The sequence below is a fragment of the Bombina bombina genome, chromosome 12 (assembly GCF_027579735.1).
Source record: "Bombina bombina isolate aBomBom1 chromosome 12, aBomBom1.pri, whole genome shotgun sequence".
NCBI classification, from domain to species: Eukaryota; Metazoa; Chordata; class Amphibia; order Anura; family Bombinatoridae; genus Bombina; species Bombina bombina.
The window spans coordinates 86,358,177-86,385,054 of record NC_069510.1 but is presented as its reverse complement, the minus strand read 5'-3'; the positions used below and the strand labels follow the sequence as shown (position 1 = coordinate 86,385,054).

At 38.4% G+C, this 26,878-nt stretch overlaps 1 protein-coding gene across 4 annotated transcripts in view; it reads right to left on the bottom strand.

Moving 5' to 3' along the window:
• Positions 1-26,878, bottom strand: part of AVPR2 (arginine vasopressin receptor 2) — a 309,022-nt gene that overhangs the window by 140,043 nt on the left and 142,101 nt on the right. Inside the window, exon 2 of one of the 4 annotated variants that reach the window (XM_053695609.1) lies at positions 25,222-25,271. The exons of 2 other annotated variants lie outside the window; for them this stretch is intronic. The gene's annotated coding sequence lies outside the window, so the exon portion shown is untranslated. Of the gene's footprint in view, positions 1-25,050; positions 25,199-25,221; positions 25,272-26,878 lie in introns of those variants that run through there. One more of the 4 variants, XM_053695611.1, reaches the window with a different exon arrangement.

Sequence of the window (26,878 nt, the reverse complement as noted above, 5' to 3'; positions counted from 1 at the left end):
TTGATGGGAGACTGTGTGTATGTGTGTGTATTATTTTGTGTGTTTGCACTAGTGTATGTACGTGAGTTGATGGGTGACTGTGTGTATGTGTATTATTTTGTGTGTTTGCACTAGTGTATGTACGTGAGTTGATGGGTGACTGTGTGTATGTGTATTATTTTGTGTGTTTGCACTAGTGTATGTACGTGAGTTGATGGGTGACTGTGTGTATGTGTATTATTTTGTGTGTTTGCACTAGTGTATGTATGTGAGTTGATGGGTGACTGTGTGTATGTGTATTATTTTGTGTGTTTGCACTAGTGTATGTACGTGAGTTGATGGGTGACTGTGTGTAAGTGTATTATTTTGTGTGTTTGCATTGTTGGCAACTGTCAGCGTGCAACAATGAATTTCCCGAAATGGGCTTTTGATACGTTTCAGAACATATACCACTGTCAGTGGTGCCCTTTAAGATTACATCCAGGAAATTGATGGTATCAGGCTGTATTTCGTTTGTAAACTGGATTCCCATATCCTCATCATCCAGACTGACAATTAAATTTTGGAGTGCAGACGTATTACCCCCCCCAAATGAATAGGAGGTCGTCAATGAACCGTCCGTACCAAATGATGTCTTTCCTGAAGGGATTTCCCTCTCCATAGACGTGGGACAGCTCCCACCACCCCATGAACAGGTTGGCGTAGGAGGGGGCAAACTTTGCCCCCATAGCCGTCCCACGCCTCTGGAGAAAGAAATCCCCCCCGAACTCAAAATAATTATGACTGAGGAAAAATTGGGTCACTTTCAGTACATAGTTCACAAAGTCTGATGTGGTGCCATACTGTCTTTCAAGAAAGAACCGAACTGCCTGTATCCCTTTCTCGTGTGGTATGGAGGTATAAAGCGATTTAACATCAGCAGTAAGCCACAAATAGTGTGACCTCCATTCCACACGAGAGAGGAGGTTCAACACATGCTTCGTGTCCGACAAGTAACTCCACAGAGACCCCACCAGAGGCTGCAATATGTGGTCTAACCACTCAGACAGATGCTCCAGAAGGGAGCCAATTCCACTCACAATTGGCCTCCCTCGCACATCCTCGGTGGATTTATGGACCTTGGGCAGATGATTAAATGTTGCTATTGCTGGATTCGGTACCAGGAGATATTCCTGTGTATGTAAATCAATATACCCAAGTTCCACACCATCATCTACGAGGGAGGCCAGCTGCTTCTGGAAGTTTCTCGTCGGATCACCTGGCAGGCTAATGTAATCATCAGTGTTTCTTAACTGTCTGTATGCCTCGTTCCTAAAGTCACTAGTGTTAAGGACCACAATAGTGCCCCCCTTATCTGCGGCCCTTATCACTATATCTTTGTTCTTGGCCAAGGTCTCAAGTGCCCTTTTTTGATTGACGGTAATATTACTATCCTGACCCCTCCTCGAGGAGTAATACAGTTTAGTCAGGTCCTGCTCAACCCTTTTCTGGAATGTTTCTAGGGTTCGCCCCTTACTCTGAATGGGGTAAAATGATGACTTAGGTTTAAAGGAAGGAGGAACCACAGTATTCACACTTTGGGAACCCCCCTCTTCTTCCAGTAACTCAAGGGCCCTTATGTCACATAATTCTTGGAAGTCACAGGGGCTGACCACCCCTGTCAACCTCCCTTCCCCTAGACCAAGGTTAGGAATGGACACATGACTCTCATTACTCCTTCCTTCATTATTATGAAAGAATTTTTTTAGAGTGAGGTTTCGAATCAATCTATTTACATCTATAGTGTCCTGAATAAGTCAAAGTCCGCCGTAGGTACAAATGAAAGTCCCAAGCTAAGTACCTCTAATTCCTACTTGCTCAGTGTTGTATCAGATAGATTTAATACGTTGTGTAGTTTCCCCGTCTCCGGCCCCTTCTCTGGGGATACCTTCTCTGCTCCTTGTATTGGTGTTGTTGTTGTTGATGTTCCCCTTGACCTCCTCCTCCCCCTCCTTCTGTTGTTAGCGGGGGGATGGAAAAAACCTGTTCCAATCGTGCATTGTCCAGGTCCCTGCTCTCTCTTGGGGCAGTATCTACACATCGCTGCTCCTCCCTGTAATGCGAGTGGGGTAGGGTGGACTGGGTTTTCAATATAGGTACCAGTGGTGGAGTTAGACCTTCTTTAGGTCTTACTATCTGCTTTCTTGGGGGCAATTCCTCTCCTCCAGAACCTGATCCCTCGTCCCACGATTCCGCCTCACTCTCATAAAAATTTACTCTTCTCATCTTGTTGCGCCTCTGCTTATTTTTCTGTTGTTGGCTGGGGAGAAAAGTATTTTTGTTTTGTTCTTTTCTCAATGTGTGTCTGTCTTTTCTATTCCATACATACACACAACTTAAATCGTAATCTGATTGGTCCCTCAAATACTTGCTGTGCTTTATCTCCAATAGCAGAGCTTTAGCTTCTGCTACAACCCGCTGCAATGTATTATCAAACTTCAAATAATGGGGTTCCTTGCTCCTGTTATTTAGCTCCCTTTGCACCTCTTTAATCTTTGTTGCCAAATCCTCCAGAGAGCGCTCTTTAAACTCCCAGATCAACTGCATAAGCTTTAGTGAACAGGTGGTGAGATGACTATTCCACAATTCAATAAAAAACTTTATCCTCTGTTAGGAACGTGGGAAAATTGTTCAACCTAAGTCCCCTAAGTATTATGCCAAGTTCATGGTACCTCTTAAGGGTTTTAATGTCCCAATTCAGTTTGTCCTCTTTCAACAACAAAAATTCTAATTCCTCAAACAGTGCAATTAAGCTATAGTTAGATTTATCTGTAGAAAAGATCTTGTGATATTCCAATGGAGCTGTGTCCCTTTCTTGGGCAGTCCTCAGTGAGAATAAGGATATGGGAGCTTCGTCCGTGTTAACCCTTACACTCATGCCCCTACCGTTTAATAGCACACACACACACGAAAAGTGCAATGGCAAAGGTGAAATTACACTTCCTGGAGCTTGGCCCCGGCTCCACGATAAACGTATACAGGTAATGCAAAGCGTGGGATGAATAAAAGTGTAATTGCAAGAACTCCCCACACATATAAGTATATATACCTTGTGAACAATCTTCACTACTCCGGTGAAAAGTACACAGGTGAGAGTTCTGTATCAGGAGGGTACCCGCCAAACGCTCCCCACGGAAACAATGGTGGTAACAAACAAGAGATGAGCAGTGCTCCTATGGCCGGAGTTCAAATAAATAATTAGTGTTCAAAACGGCTCAAAGTGCACAATAAGTCACAGGGATCATACCTGTCATCTTCCGGATCATATGAGGCAGACGTATGGGTTGGCTGTAAATCAGTCACTTCACCTCCGTACTCGATGCCTTTCTGTCCTGCAGGATGTATCAGCTGAGTCCTGTGCCCGCCTTCTCCGGCGGTTGCATCAATCCCGAGTCCTCCTCCTGTAGCGAAAACCTGAGCAGTGTGTGCTAATGAGGTCGTCACCCCAGGTCAGTGCTCACTCCAAGGCCTTAAAGAGCATAAACAAATACAAAAATAGAACATTCAAAACATTCAAATAACATTTGGGTATTAAATGTTGGCACACGGTGTGATCTGAGGTTGGAATTACCATTACTACTGTGTTATCGTAATATCCCATTGCTGTATATCCTGCTTCTTTTAACTTGGCAAGGAGGAGCTAACGTAGTATATAGAAATCCATTGGTCAGGACAAGGAGAAGAGTGTGTACCCTCGGACCAATAGGATTCAGGGCTGTTGGTTTTATAGTGCACTGTGTACTATTTTAGACTAGGTAATGAGTAAGGCTACACGCTGAAACGCGTTTACCTGACATTTCAGCCCTTGCTAATTTATCCGTGTTTAACCCGGGGTGTTTATCCCCTCCACATTTTTTGTGATTTTTGTATTTGACTACACTCATATCGCGCTACGGCGCTAGTTTACAATAAACTGTTTTACTTGCATTCCACCCGGTCTGTGCTCCTCTATTTTTGTATTTGTTTATGCTCTTTAAGGCCTTGGAGTGAGCACTGACCTGGGGTGATGACCGCATTAGCACACACTGCTCAGGTTTTCGCTACAGGAGGAGGACTCGGGATTGATGCAACCGCCGGAGAAGGCGGGCACAGGACTCAGCTGATACATCCTGCAGGACAGAAAGGCATCGAGTACGGAGGTGAAGTGACTGATTTACAGCCAGCCCATACGTCTGCCTCATATGATCCGGAAGATGACAGGTATGATCCCTGTGACTTATTGTGCACTTTGAGCCGTTTTGAACACTAATTATTTATTTGAACTCCGGCCATAGGAGCACTGCTCATCTCTTGTTTGTTACCACCATTGTTTCCGTGGGGAGCGTTTGGCGGGTACCCTCCTGATACAGAACTCTCACCTGTGTACTTTTCACCGGAGTAGTGAAGATTGTTCACAAGGTATATATACTTATATGTGTGGGGAGTTCTTGCAATTACACTTTTATTCATCCCACGCTTTGCATTACCTATTATTTTGTGTGTTTGCACTAGTGTATTTACGTGAGTTGATGGGAGACTGTGTTTATGTGTATTATTTTGTGTGTTTGCACTAGTGTATGTGTGTGAGTTGATGGATGTCTGTGTGTATGTGTGTTATTTTGTGTGTTTGCACTAGTGTATGTACGTGAGTTGATGGGTGACTGTGTGTATGTGTATTATTTTGTGTGTTTGCACTAGTGTATGTACGTGAGTTGATGGGAGACTGTGTTTATGTGTATTATTTTGTGTGTTTGCACTAGTGTATGTATGTGAGTTGATGGGTGACTGTGTGTATGCACTAGTGTATGTATGTGAGTTGATGGGAGACTGTGTGTATGTGTGTGTATTATTTTGTGTGTTTGCACTAGTGTATGTATGTGAGTTGATGGGTGACTGTGTGTATGTGTATTATTTTGTGTGTTTGCACTAGTGTATGTATGTGAGTTGATGGGTGACTGTGTGTATGTGTATTATTTTGTGTGTTTGCACTAGTGTATGTACGTGAGTTGATGGGTGACTGTGTGTATGTGTATTATTTTGTGTGTTTGCACTAGTGTATGTACGTGAGTTGATGGGTGACTGTGTGTATGTGTATTATTTTGTGTGTTTGCACTAGTGTATGTACGTGAGTTGATGGGTGACTGTGTGTATGTGTATTATTTTGTGTGTTTGCACTAGTGTATGTATGTGAGTTGATGGGTGACTGTGTGTATGTGTATTATTTTGTGTGTTTGCACTAGTGTATGTATGTGAGTTGATGGATGTCTGTGTGTATATTATTTTGTGTGTTTGCACTAGTGTATGTACATGAGTTGATGGGTGACTGTGTGTATGTGTATTATTTTGTGTGTTTGCACTAGTGTATATACGTGAGTTGATGGGAGACTGTGTGTATGTGTACTATTTTGTGTGTTTGCACTAGTGTATGTATGTGAGTTAATGGGTGACTGTGTGTATGTGTGTGTATTATTTTGTGTGTTTGCACTAGTGTATGTACATGAGTTGATGGGTGACTGTGTGTATGTGTATTATTTTGTGTGTTTGCACTAGTGTATGTACGTGAGTTAATGGGAGACTGTGTGTATGTGTATTATTTTGTGTGTTTGCACTAGTGTATGTATGTGAGTTGATGGGTGACTATGTGTATTATTTTGTGTGTTTGCACTAGTGTATGTATGTGAGTTTATGAATGACTGTGTGTATGTGTATTATTTTGTGTGTTTGCACTAGTGTATGTATGTGAGTTGATGGATGTCTGTGTGTATGTGTGTTTGCACTAGTGTATGTACGTGAGTTGATGGGTGACTGTGTGTATGTGTATTATTTTGTGTGTTTGCACTAGTGTATGTGTGTGAGTTGATGAATGACTGTGTGTATGTGTATTATTTTGTGTGTTTGCATTAGTATATGTGTGTGAGTTGATGGGTGACTGTGTGTATGTGTATTATTTTGTGTGTTTGCATTAGTGTATGTGTGTGAGTTGATGAATGACTGTGTGTATGTGTATTATTTTGTGTGTTTGCATTAGTATATGTGTGTGAGTTGATGGGTGACTGTGTGTATGTGTATTATTTTGTGTGTTTGCACTAGTGTATGTACGTGAGTTGATGAATGACTGTGTGTATGTGTATTATTTTGTGTGTTTGCACTAGTGTATGTACGTGAGTTGATGGGTGACTGTGTGTATGTGTATTATTTTGTGTGTTTGCACTAGTGTATGTACGTGAGTTAATGAATGACTGTGTGTATGTGTATTATTTTGTGTGTTGCACTAGTGTATGTACGTGAGTTGATGGGGGTGACTGTGTGTATAAAGGCAAATTGTTAGCTTCTTGTGTTAAATTCTGACAGTGTTCCCCTTTTTGTCAGTGAGGAATGCAGGATGCTAAGGGCTAGCTAACCTGTGCCTGTCACTAGTCTCCTGGGATATCTGACTGCATGGCTGCCTAGTGAGGAATGTGAGTGTTAGTGAGCAGTGGTAGGAGTCTGCTGCCCCAGTGTTTTTTCATTTCTGTCAATGAGGTACATGAGCTATGAGCTGCCCAGTGCTTGTCATTGGTTGTCAGTTTAGGGATGTAGTGTGCATGTGTGTTTGTATGTGTGTGTTCATGTGTGTGCACATGTGTGTTTGTATGTGTGTGTGTGCGTGGCTATTGGCTGGGATGGATTACTGTGTGCACTGCAGAACTAGATGGGGTGGGCTTGATTATGCAAATCTACTTTTACTGGTCCTTTAAATATACTCATGTGGGAATTTTTGAAAGCACAAAAACCTGGTATATAGCTGTGTTTTCATTGTATGTATAGGATGCCCCTTCTAAAATACCATCATACCATTAATTTTTTTATAAACTGTGTTTAATAACAAATATTCTTTACCTTAAAATGTGTGCTATTTCCCAGATCTGGCATACATTTTTCCAAATATACTGATAATTTAAATTATACTGAAATGTTTTTCATAGAAAGATTATTTAAAGGGCTTATATATACTTTTTTTTACATTTTCTAGATATTATGTTCACTTTACAACCATAAAACCAATTTCCAAGCAAGGTAGAGAAAAAGCTAGAGAGAGCACTAACCCAGAATATATAGTCCATGATAAATCCAAACATTGACCTTAAATTAAATAAATGGAAAGCACACACAGCTTTCACTTTGCCTCTTACGGTTGTCAAGCAAACTGTAAATAGAAAGAAAATGTAGCACACTGAAGGCTTTACTATAATGAGGTTTTGGCTTTGCAGCTTATTTTTTTATGAGCCCCAACACAAATTGCAAGCACATATATATATACCTCTTGTCATTGGCTCCTTTAATGTGTTCAGTTAGCACCCAGTATGCATTGCGGCATATCCCTCAACAAAGGATGCCAAGAGAATGCAGCAAATTTAATAAAAGCAGTAAATTGGACCTGCAACCTACCAATTTAATTGTAAATTTAAGCTACCTCTGTAGGGTTCATACAGTATATGTGTTTCTCAGGCATATCATAGCCAAGTCCCTCCCCAGCCTCTGACCTCACCGCACGTCACTGGAAGGCTCACCTGATGGTTATCATTTTTTAGCAATATGTTATGTTTCATTTAAGGTATGTACATAGATTTTTTTAGAGATAATGTTATTGTACACTTGATATACTACCGCATAGTGTAACTATAACCTTTATATGCACTAGGAAATAGTGTGACTCACTATATATATATATATATACATACATATATATATATATATACACATACATATATACAGTATATACACACACACATATATATATACATATATATATATATATATATATATATATATATATATATATATATATATATATATATATATATATATATATATATAAAATATATATAGAATCAGCACAGCAGGTATAATCTACTAGAGAGTAGTCACAAAAGTAATGCTCCCTATACTAGAGGTTCATTACTAAAAGTGCACGGTAGTGATAATGATAAGAGTTTCTAAAAAAAGAGAGAGAAAAAAGACCACTATTGTCCAGCACTCAACTATTGCTCGAGCAATAGTTGAGTGCTGGATAATAGTGGTCTTTTTAGTGGTCTTTTTTCTCTCTTTTTTAAGAAATACATATATATACATATATATATATACACATATATATATATATAATATACTGAATTATTGGGGAGTAGGATAATATAGTACTGTACAATGTATACGTGGGTGCAGACCCTGTTACACACATAGATTCACTGTAACAATAGAAAGAAACACGAAGAGGACACAGTAGTGGACACAGTAGTGCCCTCTCCAATGAAAGACAGGGATTTCAGCACTCCATAAATGACTATTTATAAGAAATTTAATAAATTTCTAAGTCTGTATATTTAGTATTTTAGAAATAGGTGTTCTCCGCTGCAGCGTGAACTAGTCAACGGCCGGGTCCCCTAAATCAAAACCACACACGTGAAAATAATTCATAAATTTTATTATAGGTGCAAATATATTTAAATTTAAAGTGTTTCAATATGTTAAAATAAACACATAGAAAAAGCTGGCCAGCTCACAACAGTTACTCACGATGCAAGTTATTAACCTTAGATAAAGGCAATAAAAATTATTAAGCAACACCCCTACCAGTGGGTAGCCCTGTGTTTACACAGGAATCTGCTACCATGGATAGAAATGGGGATCCATGCAAAATAACTAATGAACATCAGAATAGTATTGGCAACACCTCTCTCAGAGGATAACCCAAACTAAGTTGGAAATTTGTTATCATGAGAAAACACCTGAGGATCTAGGCCTAATACTTAATATTATGTAAAAATAATACATGTGAAAAATCAGTTACACAACCTTTTACACTTTCGAAATAATAAACAACACCCCTACCAGAGGGTAGCACCAATATAATAGAAAGGTACCAGCTACCGTGGTTAAACTTTGGGGATCTATGTTTATAAAATACTAATTGTGTAATCACAGCAAATATGAACCATTTATATCGTATATATCGGGCAGGCAAAGATAGACATTTAAACTCTTATTATAGAGAGTTACTCATTTCCCATTGCAACATATATTAGAACTGTTGCAAATAGAGTTCATTCTATTTCTTTTTATCCCAGAAGATGCATTCCATTTGCAAAATACTTAGACTCAATAGTCCGTGGATACATTACGTAACTTCTGGGAGACGGAATCCTTCTCCGTTATGTCCTCTTTAAGGTGATTTAATCCGGGTATAGAGCCTGCTTCTTATTGCGGTTCCAAAGCTGTGTTTGCAACTTGCATCGAGCAACAAATTAGGACCTGGTTCTCAGCTGTGCAGAATGACGTCACACGCCAACGGCTGTTTCACCCCCCACGTGACTTAAACGTCATTCTGCACAGCTGAGAACCAGGTCCTAATTTGTTGCTCGGTGAAACGGCAGTTTGGGTCCCTACCCAAGTAACCAGACATCTTAGTGGAATCCGATCCTGTTAAATGTTACCACAAGACCACATGGCTACAAACCATCAAGAAAGGCTGCTTCCAATGTGGCAATTGTATAACATGTAACAGCATGCTGAGGGGCACCACATTCCAACACCCCCATACAAATCAGCGTTTTAAGATCCATCATTGCTTAACATGCACAAGAGACTACATTATATACATCCTTATTTGCTCGTGCTCCCTTTTATATGTAGGGAAGACTATTATATCATTCAGAGACCGTATGGCGAACCATAGATGTTCGATCAGGGAAGCCATCAAAAAAGGTGACTGATCAACCGGTCCGGTACCCGAAACGTTATGACAACTTTGGAATAAATAATATGGATTATATATCTACAAGTCCGTTGAGTGCTTTCTTTACATGATTATATATATATATATACACAATATCATGGATAGGATTGCACAATCATACCATAAGTAATGCCACAGTGCACTGCTAGTACAATAACTAGTTCCTCCAAGAAGCAGGCAACTCACTGGTCTTTGCAATAAAAAATACAAATTTATTTCTTCAGTTTAAAAAACAAACGTTTCGGCACTGCATTGTGCCTTTGTCAATGTTACACAAAAAGAATATACAAAAGCAGAGTGCAACTAAGCACCCAAAATCAGATAATATATATTTAAAAACAAACCCCTTAAATAGAGAAAATACCCCTTAAACTTTACCGCCATTCCTGTAACACGCTCATTCGATCTCAAAACTCTGACGTCACGCTGACACGTTAGCCGTGCCTAGCGTGATGACGCATAGCACGGCGTTGTCCTGACAACGTCAAAAGCATCACGGCGGCGTGCTAGCCGAATACCAGGAAACCACCAGGGCATATTCTGCGCATATTCAGAAAGCCATAGTTTCATGAAGCGCAGCGGTTGCTATAAGCAACCAACATAAGCAAGCAAAAAAAGTCGCTCCGGGTGTTTTTTAGTATGTGGCTGGGATGGAGGCAATTTAGATGTGTAGATTTTCAGATGTTTAAACCCTATATCCACATAAATAAACTACTAAATATGTATTTAAAACAAGTGCATATTAAAATATACAACTCCATATGTATACTGTGTAATAGGGTAAACGCATCTTGAAAATAAATCACATCCGCAGAGATGATATAAAGATGGACCAGTATTACATGACAAATATATGTACAGAAGAAACTCATGATCACATTATTAATGATAAGACCTGACTCAATTAATTAATAAAAATTAATGAAACTTAATAAAAATTAATAGTCAATCTTGTGTACCCATCGAACCCAAAGGAGTATGGTAGTTATCCAAACAGTGGACACCCAAGGACCCTCAATGTCAAGTGGGCATTAGATTAGCCCTTAATAGAAATGGCTAAAGTCCAATGTGGTATTAAGTCCTCTTGGGGCCATAGTTCCCAATTTGTATATCCACCTGCTCTCGCATTGGAGTAATTTCTTTCCTCTATCACCACCCCTTGGATTGGGTGGGATATGGTCAATTAGCATTGATCTGATACTAGACACCGGATGTTTAAAGTGTGCACAGTGGCGTGCCACCGGCTGGTCTGAATCACCATTCTTCAAAGCTTCACGAATTGCGTGGCGATGATTTGCCATCCTGTCACGGAAGGAGGTTATCGTTTTTCCTATGTACACATGTGAACACGGGCAAGTCAGCATGTACATCACAAAAGTGCTAGTGCAGCTAAGACGGTAGTTTATTTTAAACCGTTGATTTTTGTGGGGATGTTGAAAAGTGTCTCCCTTACACATACTGTTGCATGTAGTACAACTCCCGCAGGGGAAGCAGCCCTTCTTTGATGACTTGAGCCATGTCTCCTTTTTGTAATGGTCCACAGGGTCTGATTTGACAAGGATGTCCCTCAGATTCCTTGCCCTTCGGTAGACCAACCTTGGAGCGGTCATCTTCTGAAAGGGTAACATGGGATCAGTACCCACCACCGGCCAATGGCGACGTACAGCATTGGATAGACGTTCACATCCAGGTGTGAACGTAGTAATCAGATTAAGTTGTTCAGACATGTCCTTGATAGGAGCCCTAGTGTCTTGTGAAGTATCAGAACTCAACAGTTTCTCCTGTATTTTGCAGATGTCTGTCATGGGATAGCCCCTTTTGTTTAATTTCACGCCCATTTCCTTTACTTGGGTCACTTGCGAGTGTGTCTCACTGTTATTTCTCAATGCTCTAGTGAGTTGGGAGGTGAGAACACCCCTTTTCTGGTGTCCAGGGTGAAAACTACTGACGTGCAGCAAAGAGTTGCGATCCGTGGGCTTAGTGTACAATTTAGTACCAAAACGCCAACCACCAGAGTCATTCACCTTGAACACATTGAGGTCCAAAAAGTTAACACTATCAGTGCTAAATTCAAGCTTAAATCGAATGGGGCTAGCCATGAGGTTCAAATGTGACACCCACTCACGCAAAGACAATCCATCACCCCTCCATATGAGGAAGACATCATCGATGTAGCGGGTGTAAAAAGTCACCTGTCAAACATCTATATGGCATGGTATGAGCAGGAGCTCATGAAACCGTTTGAACATCCACAGGTGACTTTTTACTTTTCTATGTTAAAGGGACAGTGTACACCAATTTACATATAACTACATGCAATAGACATGTAATAATATGCACAGATACTGATCTAAAAATCCATTATCCCCCTAACGACCGACGATGTGCAAGGTACATCCTCTAATAAAACCCTGTACGTCGTCGGTCTGGAAAGCGGTGGAAGCGATCCTGTGGCCCTCTCTGCACCGGACATCGATGGCAGGTATCGTTGGTAGGTGGGAGTTGGTCTGGGAGGCGGGTGGCAGCATTCGATGCATCTGATGATGCAAGAGGGGGACGGGATCATGGGTGGGATTGCCGGGGAAGCTACACTACAGAAAAAAAAAAGTAAATAAAAAAGCATTTTTTGGTAAACTGGGTACTGGCAGACAGACAATAAGGCAGAGGGGGAGGGTTAGAGAGCTGTTTGGGGGGGGGGACCAGAGAAGTTGGGGGCTAAGGGGGATCCTACACAACAGCATATGTAAATATGCTTAAAAATTAAGATACCTTTTATTTTAGTACTGGCAGACTTTCTGCCAGTACTTAAGATGGCGGGGACAATTGTGGAGTGGGGGAGGGAAGAGAGCTGTTTGGGAGGGATCAGGGTGTGTGATGTGTCAGGTGGGAGACTAATCTCCACACTAAAGCTAAAATTAACCCTGCAAACTCCCTACAAGCTACCTAATGAACCCCTTCACTGCTAGCCAAAATACACGTGTGATGCACAGCGGCATTTAGCAACCTTCTAATTACCAAAGCCATATATGTCTGCTATTTCTGAACAAAGGGGATCCCAGAGAAGGATTTACAACCATTTGTGCCATAATTGCACAAGCTGTTTGTAAATAATTTCAGAGAGAAACCTAAAGTTTGTGAAAAGGTGAACGTTTTTTTTTATTTGATCGCATTTGGCGGTGAAATGGTGGCATGAAATATACCAAAATGGGCCTAGATCAATACTTTGGGTTGTCTACTACACTACACTAAAGCTAACATTAACCCTACAAGCTCCCTAATTAACCTCTTCACTGCTGGGCATAATACACGTGTGGTGCGCAGCTGCATTTAGCGGCATTCTAATTACCAAAAAGCAACACCAAAGCCATATATGTCTGCTATTTCTGAAAAAAGGGGACCCCAGAGAAGCATTTACAACCATTTGTGCCATAATTGCACAAGTTGTTTGTAAATAATTTCAGTGAGAAACCTAAAGTTTGTGAAAAAAATTGTGAAAATGTGAAAAAAAATTTTTATTTGATCTCATTTTGCGGAGAAATGGTGGCATGAAATATAGCAAAATGGGCCTAGATCAATACTTTGGGATGTCTTCTAAAAAAAAATATATACATGTCAATGGATATTCAGGGATTCCTGAAAGATATCAGTGTCCCAATGTAACTAGCGCTAATTTTGACAAAAAGTGGTTTGGAAATAGCAAAGTGCTACTTGTATTTATGGCCCTATAACTTGCAAAAAAGCAAAGAAGATGTAAACATTGGGTATTTCTAAGCTCAGGATAAAATTTAGAAACTATTTAGCATGGGTGTTTTTTGGTGGTTGTAGATGTGTAACAGGTTTTGGGGGTCAAAGTTAGAAAAAGTGTGTTTTTTTCCATTTTTTCCTCATATTTTATATTTTTTTACAGTAAATGATAAGATGAAAATAATCGTATCTTTAGAAAGTCCATTTAATGGCGAGAAAAACGGTATATAATATGTGTGGGTACGGTAAATGAGTAAGAGGAAAATTACAAACGGACAGAAAATGGAAAAGGGGTTAAAAAATATTTTAAAAACTTACTTAGAAGCTCCCAGTTTAGCACTGTTGATGATGTTAGGCTGGGACACCCAGTGATAGGGGCTGGGAAAGCATATGAAAAGACAGATTACACAAACCAGAGCAGCAGGAATTTGGGGCTCAGGGGCCAGAAAATTAGCACAGTGTTTTTGAAAAAATATGCAAAACTATACAATTACAAAAACACTCCCAGATGGGCTATATAAATGGATCATCTAGAAAACATTTATGCAAAGAAAAATCTAGTGCACAATGTCCCTTTAATAAATGTGTCACATAGGATCCCTATGTAAAAGCACTTTCAGACAGTTTTTTTTCTAACACCTCACATCTCCTCATTTTGTTATAAATGTATACACTACAGAATTAAAGGGACATGAAACCCAAATTATTTATTTCATGTTTTAGAAAGAGCATGCCATTTTAAACAACTTTCTAATTTACTTCTATTATCTAATTTGCTTCATTCTCTTGATATTATTTGCTGGAAAGCATATCTAGATATGCTCAGTAGCTGCTGATTGGTAGATGCACATATATGCCTCGTGTGATTGGCTCACCCATGTGCATTGCTATTTCTTCAACAAAGGATATCTAAAGAATGAAGCAAATTAGATAATAGAAGTAAATTGGAATGTTATTTAAAATTGTATTCTGTTCCTGAATCATGAAAGAAAATGTTTGGGTTTAGTGTCCCTTTAATATCCCTACTACGCTGACATTTTCTTACAAGACATTTCTGATGTCACAACTGCCCTTTTATAATTCTGATATGTAACAAATATATTAAATTAAATGTACACTCTACTAACTGGACTATATAAGACGTTCCTTAGCCTTCTAGTGAGTCAGCTTCGTCTTTATGTCTCTGTATCAGAAGTGCCCAAATCCAGCCCTCGAGAATGATTCTTTTTAACAGATATTTTTTTTTCTTTTCATTTTAGAGATACTTTTTTTTTGGGGGGGGGGGGGATTTTCCCTAACAAACTAGATGCAAAAGGATTGTTGTTAAAGGGACATTAAACCCAATTTTTTTTCTTTCATGGTTTAGAAAGGGCATGCAAATTTAAACAAATTTCTAATTTACTTCTATTATCTATTTTGCTTCATTCTCTTAATATTCTTTGCTGAAAAGTCTATCTAGATAGGCTTAGGAGCTGCTGATTGGTGGATGCACATAGATGCCTTGTGTGATTGGCTCACCCATATGCATTGCTATTTCTTAAACAAAGTATATCTAAAGAATGAAGGAAATTAGATAATAGAAGTAAATTGGAATGTTGTTCAAAATTGAATTCTCTATCTGAACAATGAAAGAAAAAATGTGGGTTTAATGTCCCTTTAAATCTTTCATTCCTGATTTGGAGCACCTTCTCTATATGCTGACTGGTGTTAAACAAAGTTTAATGTTTCATTATAATCAATGAAATTAATTTAATTAATTTAAAAAGTTTAAAAACAACTCCTGTAACTCTGTTGGTGGACATCTGGTTTTCTAAGAAAAACAAAAACTATAATTAAATTAATTTAAGGGACAGTGAGGCTGTAAATGGCAGGGTTAGGCAGAGATTGGGGTACACACACACACACATATATATATATATATATATATATATATATATATATATATATATATATGAGTTTGCAGTGTTTACCAATGTGCAAAATGTGATTGCGCATTTTTGTCCCAACGCCAGCAGACTGGAGTGTTGCGTTCTAACTGTGTGTGTATATATATATATATATATATATATATATATATATATATATACACATACATACACATATATTTATATACACACACATACACATATATACCTTTATTTACTTAAAGGGACAGTCTAGTCCAAAACAAACTTTCATGATTCAAATAGGGCATACGATTTTAAACAGTTTTCCAACTTACTTCTCTCACCAATTTTGCTTTGTTCTCTTGATATTCTTAGTTGAAAGCTAAACCTATGAGGTTCATATGCTAATTTCTAAGCCCTTAAAGGACGCCTCTAATCTCAAGGCATTTTAACAGTTGTTCACCACTAGAGGGTGTAAGTTCATGTGTGTCATATAGATAACATTGTGCTTACGCACGTAGAGTTCCTAGGAGCCACTGCCAGCACTGATTGGCTAAAATGCAAGTCTGTCAAAAGAACTGAAATAAGGGGGCAGTCTGCAGAGGCTTAGATACCGGGTAGTCACAGAGGTAAAACTTGTATTATTATAACTGTGCATTACCCATTCCCTGCAAAACTAGGGAATGGGTAATAAAGGGATTATCTATCTCTTAAAACAATACATTTTCTAGTGTAGACGGTCCCTTTAAAAAAGGGAATTTTTTTTGTTTGCTTTGTAATGGTTTCACCATAATTATCTGCTCTCTTGCTAAGTGCATTTATACCCATGATGAAGGGGCTGTTTTCACAATAAATTGCTAATGCATTCTACAAACCTAGTGAGTATGGATCGCTCTGCTTTTGAATTAGATACATATAGCACTTTTTGCCCTATATTTAGTATCAAGTAGACTAGGAACCTTTTCTTTTCTGACAAATAATATTTTTCTACTTGCTGGTAAACCACAGTGATTAAATCTGCTATCTTCTATCTGTACATGCAAAATTACAAAATGTATTGATATTACAACAATAAATACCCTATAAATATTCCTTGTTACATTAGTGATGCGTATTCTGTCACCATGTTTACCCAAAAACAAAGCTGTATCTACTATAAAGCAGACAGACTGAATATGAGCAAGGTAGTATACACACCCAGATCTATATTATATATATATATATATATATATATATATATATATACACACACAGTATATATACACAGACAGATAGACGGACAGATAAGATATCAATTCTGCTATGTATCAGATAGGCCACAAATCCTATATTATAAAAGGCCAGGTAGAGACTGCAGCACGAGACAAACATACCTGGCCGTATGGAAGGAACAGCAGTGACCGCCGTGAGCATCAGACAGCAGAGAGGGTGGGGAGGATCGGACAGGAGGGGGCGTGCCCGGGCGGTAGGGGGGCATGGTGGGGAAGGGAGCGGGCGTCACAGGGGGAAGCAGGCGTGGCAGGGGCATGGTAGGTTGTGGGTGGGACCGCTGCACTGCAGAAAATGGCCCGTGTACATGGGCTTTAGGACTAGCACATATTTCTATATAAACTATTTATTTAAAATTTGTTTGAAAAAACAAACAAAACAAACACACAAACAAGCAGTACAAATATTTAGTGCTTCACAGGTAAATTTCCATTTTGCACTGATAAACATGGCCAATAGGCAGCAGTGTATTTTTTTTCAAAGCCAGGCGATAAAACAATGTCAAACTAAGGCTGGTCACACAGGTGTCATAACTAGAGCCGGCATCAGAACACACAATAAAGTTTTTTTCTCCTTTAGATACTCTGCAGAATAACAGACTGTATTGTTTACCTAAATTTCCCCGGTAAGGGGTAAAATTATCAGACTAACTTTTGCATGAACAAACTTCAATTCTCTAAATAAAGAACTAAACCTTGCAGCCCAGGCGACTGGCGAGCTGCCACCTATAGAAAGTAATGAAGCTCTCTTTAATGGAGAATGTTGCAGGGGCACTGATTCTCAAGCAGAACTGATATATATTTTTTAAGCACATACAAATAAAATTGTGCTGCTTTCAAGCTAACTTTAACTTTCATTCCCTTCTACTATTACATACATGTTTGTTTTCTATCAGTGTAATAAGTGGTGAGATAAAACAGTGAGACCTGGAGGCGTTACATGCTTAAAGAATATGGTGACACCTGTGAGAAAACATCTGACAAGCCCAATGACCACTCTTGTTCAGCTCACTTGCTGAACCTTTCAGACTCCTTTTATAAAACATACCTCCCAAATGTTGTGGCTAGGTATTAAGGACTCAGAAGGTTGTTACCATTTTGTGCGGGGATGTGTCAGATGGTGGCAGGGCTATATCAGGAGTGGAAGGGATCATGGGTGTGCCTGGGCGGTCTAGGGGTGGGGCTAAGGAATATTCAGCAAATTAGGACATATAGCCGTTCCAATTTGCAGAAACTAACTCATTTATAATTTGGTTAGTGTACAGCATTTTAACATTTATATGCCTGTGTGTGTGTGTATATAAATATATATATATATATATATATATATATATATATATGTTTGTGTGTTTGTATTTGTGTATTTAAGTGTGTCTGTATATATATATATATATACATATATCAAAAGAAAGTGTTGGTACAGCGCTGTGTAGAAAGAAACTATAAGTAGGGTTGCCACCTGTCCCTTAAAATACAGAACACTTATAAGTTACACATGCTGCAGGGTGTGCATGGAGGAATATAAATAGTGTTGTCCAGAAACACAATACATGTTCCTCCCTGCACACCCTGCAGCATGTGTAACTCATAAGTGTCCAGGAAAACATGGCTGAGGTGGCAACCCTAACTATAAGCATTATTATGCAGAAATATATATATATAAAACAAGGTCCTCTTATGTCCTACTAGTTGGATAGAAAAGTTTAATAATATCAGGACTCGTTCCAAAACCTTAAAAAAAATAAAAAAAAATAAAGCTTATGAGTCAAATATTAATATTATGGGCGTGGGTATAAAAACACCTTGTAAGGGTATCCAAAATGTACCTTCCCACTCCCAAAATAGATCCCACGCAAAATATACATAGCAAAGACTAATATATGATAAATAAATAAATAATTTAAAAGTCAATAAAACAAATTAAAGTGCACTGTTATGAAGAATATGGGTGTTCATACACCCTATTAATAATCCACAATGTTCCAACGTATAAAGATATCCAAAACACTGTAAGTTCAAATAAATGATTCCAGTGAAGAATATTGTGGAGTGAAGTGAAGAATAAATCCCCGTCGGGGTTCCTACTTACATCCTTTGACCTCAATCTAATGAGGTAAGTGCCGCACCATAAGAAGGAACCATATGCTGGGGTGTTGGATCAGCTCCACGTTATTTATTCAGAGGATGATGGAATCTTCCGTTCTTTACTTGCTTCGGTTCTTTTGGGGAATGGTAGACTCCTCCTCCGCTCGTGTCACCGGATCGTATGAATTTGTAATAAAGAAAAAGCAGAAATAGTGCAATACCGTAAAGTTTATTAAACACTTATACAACTCATCCACTCTAAACACTAGCTGCTTACAATATATGCCCTCAATCCAATATGAGGTAATGTGTGCTCATAAAAACCAGTCCAGCTGGTGACTACGATATTCCCATAACACCATGATATTATTTCACTTTGGGATGAAAACAAAAAGCTGTTCTGTACAAGGATCCTTACGTGTTTCGAAGGCTCACGACCCTCAGGTCCCTTCTTCGTCAGAGGAAAACTTTTACAGAACGCCATGGATATCGTCTTAAAAAGCGATGCAGCGGCACGCCCCCCTAATTAAAAGTTTATATGTGCATGCCCGCACTTTCAATAAACCTTGGATAATCCGTGGGTAACATATGACAGATAACATATGGTGTTGATGCACACAGATACGTCATGCCCCCATGTGACTCTCTTACTGACCAATCAAGGGTTTCCAATTAGGCGGGCGTGCCGCTGCGTCGCTTTTTAAACCGATATCCATGGCATTCTGTAAAAGTTTTCCTCTGACGAAGAAGGGACCTGAGGGTCATGAGCCTTCGAAACACGTAAGGATCCTTGTACAGAACGGCTTTTTGTTTTCATCCCAAAGTGAAATAATATCACAGTGTTATGGGAATATCGTAGTCACCAGCTGGACTGGTTTTTATGAGCACACATTACCTCATATTGGATTGAGGGCATATATTGTAAGCAGCTAGTGTTTAGAGTGGATGAGTTGTATAAGTGTTTAATAAACTTTACGGTATTGCACTATTTCTGCTTTTTCTTTATTACAAATTCATACGATCCGGTGACACGAGCGGAGGAGGAGTCTACCATTCCCCAAAAGAACCGAAGCAAGTAAAGAACGGAAGATTCCATCATCCTCTGAATAAATAACGTGGAGCTGATCCAACACCCCAGCATATGGTTCCTTCTTATGGTGCGGCACTTACCTCATTAGATTGAGGTCAAAGGATGTAAGTAGGAACCCCGACGGGGATTTATTCTTCACTTCACTCCACAATATTCTTCACTGGAATCATTTATTTGAACTTACAGTGTTTTGGATATCTTTATACGTTGGAACATTGTGGATTATTAATAGGGTGTATGAACACCCATATTCTTCATAACAGTGCACTTTAATTTGTTTTATTGACTTTTAAATTATTTATTTACTTATCATATATTAGTCTTTGCTATGTATATTTTGCGTGGGATCTATTTTGGGAGTGGGAAGGTACATTTTGGATACCCTTACAAGGTGTTTTTATACCCACGCCCATAATATTAATATTTGTCTCATAAGCTTTATTTTTTATTTTTTTTAAGGTTTTGGAACGAGTCCTGATATTATTAAACTGTTCTATCCAACTAGTAGGACATAAGAGGACCTTGTTTTATATATATATTTTTTTTTTCTTGCATAATAATGCTTATAGTTTCTTTCTACACAGCGCTGTACCAATACTTTATTTTTATATAGCTTTCAGTACTGAGTGAGACACTGAGGGGTGGCACACTACATATTCACAGGAACAGCTGCTAGCAGAAATAAACCTTTATTACTATACTAAAGCACTGCCAGTACAGTACCCAGCGCTCTTTACTTCTTCAAATACTATATATATATATATATATATATATATATATATATATATATATATATATATATATATATATATAAAGTCCCAAAAGATATTGCACTCCTATTCATTAAATATAGCAACTGCTGGGGTTCATATGTCAAAAACTGATACAAATTAAAAAAAAGGAAGCACTCACCAGTGTTAGCAAAAAATAAAAATTAACATTGTTAATTTTTATTTTTTGCTAACGCAGGTGAGTGCTGTCTTTTTGTACATATATATATATATGTGTGTCTGTGCGCATGTATATATATATATTTGTATGTGTGGTGTGTATGTGTGTGCATATATATATTTGTGTGTGTTTGTATATACTGTATGTGTGTATGCATATAAACATATTATATATACACACACATGTGTGTATGAATATGTGAAAATATCTATGTGTGTGAATGTATATATATATATATATATATATATATATATGTGTGTGTGTATATATATATATATATATATATATATATAAGCGTGTGTATATTTGTGTGTACATGTGTTTGTGTGTATATAAACCAATCGTCCAAGAGCAAAGCACAGATAAAAAGGATTGGTTTATTAAAACCAGATTAAAATACAATGGTAGCACAGCAACGCGTTTCTCTGCTTATATGCCTTTTCATCAGGCTGTATCGTTCAAACAATGCTTTGCTCTACTTGAACCTACAGCTAACCAATCAGATGCTTAAGTGCTGACACACCCGCCAATTGTTCACACCTCAATGGGTCTCTACATTGGCTCGAGGGTCCAATCACTGCCGGACACGTAAGTAAATACGCTTGATCGTGTAATACCAATCTGAAGATCAGGAAGACACACGCCCATCTGGATACCAGATGCCATTGGACCAAAGGACCGGCGATGTGAACCAATTCACAAAGGAGTGTGACGACATGCAGAATATTTAATTATAAGGATAAAAGAATTTAGTGTACTAACCATGAATAAAACAAACAACGGCTATATGTATAGATTATATAAGTGATAGACTATGTATATAATAAAACCATAATAGACCACTAATCAAACGTGACTCATCTAAAAAACTATTACTCTACTACTTACATGTGTAACTAAAAATATAATATGTGAAAGGCTGTAGGGTTAATCTAAACCACAGCACATCAAGTAATTAAATATACGTATAGGATCCTAATTAGAAAACGGAAAGGGGAACTAACATGAGCTATGTATGGGAATAAGGACAAAAATAAGCCAAAAGGCAACAAAAACAATAACACAACCAAATACAGGGATGAAATACAGGGATAATTAACATAATAAAACAATCATAATCATAACCAGAGAGCAGATAATAGGGTATATAGATACAATAGGAGAAGAGATGCATATCTGATCCACAAGCTGAAGGGCCTAAAAAGCGGCCAAATCAATATTCATATTAAGTCCCAATGGATGAAGTGTCTTCAGCTTGTGGATCAAATAAGTCTCCCTCTGCCTAAGTCTCAGAAATCTATTGTACATATATGACGTGGGTATATGTTCATTGGGGGTAATAACATAGCAATCTGGATTGCCATTATGTTTATTGTGGCAATGTCTAATTACACTATGTGATTTTTTTTTGTTGTTAATGACACTACAGGCCTATTTATCAAATGTCTGTCCAACATGATCTGATTAGCGGATCATGTCCGACAGACATCGCTCAATGCGGACAGCATTACACTCTCCGCATTCAGCATTACACCAGCAGTTCTTGTGAACTGCTGGTGCAACACCGTACCCTGCAGATTTGCGGGCAATCGGCCGCTAGCAGGGTGTGTCGATGAACCCAATCGGGTTGATTTCTGGCGATCGCTGTCCCCCTCCTCAGAGCAGGCGGAAAGGTTATGGAGCAGCGGTCTTTAGACCGCTGCTTCATAACTTGTGTTTCTGGCGAGCCTGAAGGCACACCAGAAACACGGGGCTTCAAGCTCCATACGGAGCTTGATAAATATGCCCCTACGTGAGTGTTCAGACCATCGATGGCTAACATGCCTGATGGTACGACCAATATACTGAATCCCACAATTACAGGTCAACAAATAAATTACATAGTGGGAAGCACAAGTTAGTACATTCTTGATTGGATAATGTTTTTTATTTGTATGAGAGGTAAAGTGAGTCTGTCCATGGCCAATATGGTGGCATATTTTGCCATTTTTTATACCACACTTAAAGGCTCCTCTTCTAATTTTGTGATAAGGGTTGTTTACTGGCTTATTATTAGACATATTATTAATAGTAGGTTTAGGGTGACGGATGGGCCTAGGGTTATTTTTGTTCTTAACAATTCTGCTAGTTGCCAAGATATTTTTGAGATTGGGTGCCCTTTCATAAACTATAGTGGGCTTCATTCATTAATCCGCCAAGCTATTAACAATCACTGGAGGATCCTCAAGAGGGATCCTATATTGAATGAACTAATTGGAGAAAAGCCCACTATAGTTTATAAAAATAAATAAGTTTATAAATACCTGCCAAACTTGTAACCTTCAATATGTAGGTATGACAACCAGGGAAGCTAGAGTGAGGATTAGGGAGCATCTCAATGATATAACTAATATCACTCCATGTTCAGCTTTGGCAGAACATTTGATTGTGAAGCATGGTTGTGACCTTCAGAATTTTAAGTGGCTTGTCATAGACCATATACAAAGACCTCCTAGGGGGTGGGGGCAATTTGGATGTTCTCTTGTCCAGGAAGGAGGCCTTCTGGAATTTCACCCTAAAGACAATGGTGCATTATGGTTTTAATATTGACTCTGACATTATTAATGTCTGGAGTTAATGGATTACCATTGGCAGATATATATCCCAGATAAGGTCTTATTGACATTGTTGCTTTCCATCATTATTATCACTATCAATTTGTGAATATTATATAAAGGTTGCCCTGCCCCCTTTTTTCATTTTAACATCAAATATCTAACTAACGCCTTCTGGTAAATATTGATATCTAGCTTTGATCTGGTTTCCCTAGTACTTGTGATGGCCATGACAGTGTTGCCACTTTTGCCATTACTATGTTCATTGTTATCACCTTTTTTTGCCACTATTGTACTTAAACAGAGCATTTTCCTTCTTCTTTTTAGTTTTTCATTAGGGACATTTACATTCAGTCTGCTCACATACTACACACTTTTGCAGGTTCACATTAAATATTATTAAATTAAGCACACACAATTGACATTAATTGTCTACTAATAGGGATCTAAGTATCAAATAAGGACCGATGAATATGAATAATTTTTGGACAAGCTTTACAAGACACCAGTCTATCCAATAAAGAATTATATTTGGTTTGTTCCATTTGCTTTCTTTCCATGTGGGTGCCAATTACACATGGTGTTACATATTCCCTACATAAATTGACTTTGTCCTGATTTAATTATACTAACGAATATTACCTCTTTGTTATTATTTTTGTATATGCATATGGCTACATTATTAATATTATTAACTTTTTTATTGTATTGATGTTATACTATTGCAAACACAATTTCTTTTGGAGTATTTATGTTGTGTCTTATGTGCTGTTCTCCTGTTTTAGTGGACAAGCATTGTATGAGTTAAATGGGAGGTTTCTTTCCAGGTGTTTGGCCCAATCAGATGATGTTCAGTCTAATAATGTTTTCAGGTCACAGATGAAGGCGTGAGCCGAAATGCGTCTGTCCCCTCTCTACATTTAGTTTTTTACTTGCTTTTTTAAAGGGACACTGAACCCAAATTTTTTATTTTGTGATTCAGATAGAGCATGCAATTTTAAACAACTTTTTAAATTACTCCTATCATCAATTTTTCTTTGTTCTCTTGCTATCTTTATTTGAAAAAGAAGGCATCTAAGCTTTTTTTGTGGTTAAGAACTGTGGACAGCACATTTTTATTGGTGGATGAATTTATTCACCAATCAGCAAGAACAACCCAGGTTGTTAACCAAAAATGGGCCGGCATCTAAACTTACATTCTTGCATTTCAAATAAAGATACCAAGAGAATGAAGAAAAATTGATAATAGGAGTAAGTTAGAAAGTTGCTTAAAATTGCATTCTCTATCTGAATCACAAAAGAAGAAAATTGGGTTCAGTGTCCCTTTAAGTTCCATGATTCAATAAATATATTTTTCCCTTGCTCATACCCATGCTCTGTTTTCCGTTTTTTCCCCATAACATTGTGCTTACGCCCGGGGAATCTAACACAGCACTAATTGGCTTAAATGCACGTCAATAGATAGTCATGTGATCAGGGGGCCGTCAGAAGATGCTTAGAAACAAGGTTATCACAGAGGTAAAAAGTATATTATTATAACCATGTTTTCTGTGCATGGGTAATAAAGAAATTATCTACCTTTTAAAGAAATAAAAAAAATTGAGTTGACTGTCTCTTTAATGATTTCTGTTGTACCCGTAATTTAATACAGTGGGTTACTTACTGGGTTTAAGACTACATCATAGTCTGAAAAAGGTTGTTAAATGAGCCGCCTGCCAGATGAGTCGAGTGAAGCCGTGAGAGAACAGTGTTTTCTTTTTCGGGGCCTTTTTAGAATATCTTTTTAGTAAGTGCATTTGTTTATGTGCTCTGTTACTAAATATATCTACTTTACTTTGAATCGAGGTTGCGCTCCGTGCTCTTGATTTCAGTGTATAAAACCGTCTACATGAGAAAAAAAAAGAAAAGAAAACCCCCCACATTAAAACAGTTAAAGGGATATGAAACACAAACATTTTATTTCTCCAACATAGGTGTGTCCGGTCCACGGCGTCATCCTTACTTGTGGGATATTCTCTTCCCCAACAGGAAAAGGCAAAGAGCCCAGCAAAGCTGGTCACATGATCCCTCCTAGGCTCCGCCTACCCCAGTCATTCTCTTTGCCGTTGTACAGGCAACATCTCCACGGAGATGGCTTAGAGTTTTTTAGTGTTTAACTGTAGTTTTTCATTATTCAATCAAGAGTTTGTTATTTTCAAATAGTGCTGGTACGTACTATTTACTCAGAAACAGAAAAGAGATGAAGAATTCTGTTTGTATGAGGAAAATGATTTTAGCAACCGTAACTAAAATCCATGGCTGTTCCACACAGGACTGTTGAGAGCAATTAACTTCAGTTGGGGGAACAGTTTGCAGTCCCTTGCTGCTTGAGGTATGACACATTCTAACAAGACGATGTAATGCTGGAAGCTGTCATTTTCCCTATGGGATCCGGTAAGCCATGTTTATTACGATTGTAAATAAGGGCTTCACAAGGGCTTATTTAAACTGTAGACTTTTTCTGGGCTAAATCGATTGATTATTAACACATATTTAGCCTTGAGGAATCATTTTATCTGGGTATTTTGATATAATAATATCGGCAGGCACTGTTTTAGACACCTTATTCTTTAGGGGCTTTCCCAAAGCATAGGCAGAGTCTCATTTTCGCGCCGGTGTTGCGCACTTGTTTTTGAGAGGCATGGCATGCAGTCGCATGTGAGAGGAGCTCTGATACTTATAAAAGACTTCTGAAGGCGTCATTTGGTATCGTATTCCCCTTTGGGTTTGGTTGGGTCTCAGCAAAGCAGATACCAGGGACTGTAAAGGGGTTTAAAGCTTAAAACGGCTCCGGTTCCGTTATTTTAAGGGTTAAAGCTTCCAAAATTGGTGTGCAATATTTTCAAGGCTTTAAGACGCTGTGGTGAAAATTTGGTGAATTTTGAACAATTCCTTCATGTTTTTTCGCAATTGCAGTAATAAAGTGTGTTCAGTTTAAAATTTAAAGTGACAGTAACGGTTTTATTTTAAAACGTTTTTTGTACTTTCTGATCAAGTTTATGCCTGTTTAACATGTCTGAACTACCAGATAGACTGTGTTCTGAATGTGGGGAAGCCAGAATTCCTATTCATTTAAATAAATGTGATTTATGTGATAATGACAATGATGCCCAAGATGATTCCTCAAGTGAGGGGAGTAAGCATGGTACTGCATCATTCCCTCCTTCGTCTACACGAGTCTTGCCCACTCAGGAGGCCCCTAGTACATCTAGCGCGCCAATACTCCTTACTATGCAACAATTAACGGCTGTAATGGATAATTCTGTCAAAAACATTTTAGCCAAAATGAACCCTTGTCAGCGTAAGCGTGGCTGCTCTGTTTTAGTTACTGAAGAGCATGACGACGCTGATATTAATATCTCTGAAGGGCCCCTAACCCAATCTGAGGGGGCCAGGGAGGTTTTGTCTGAGGGAGAAATTACTGATTTAGGGAACATTTCTCAGCAGGCTGA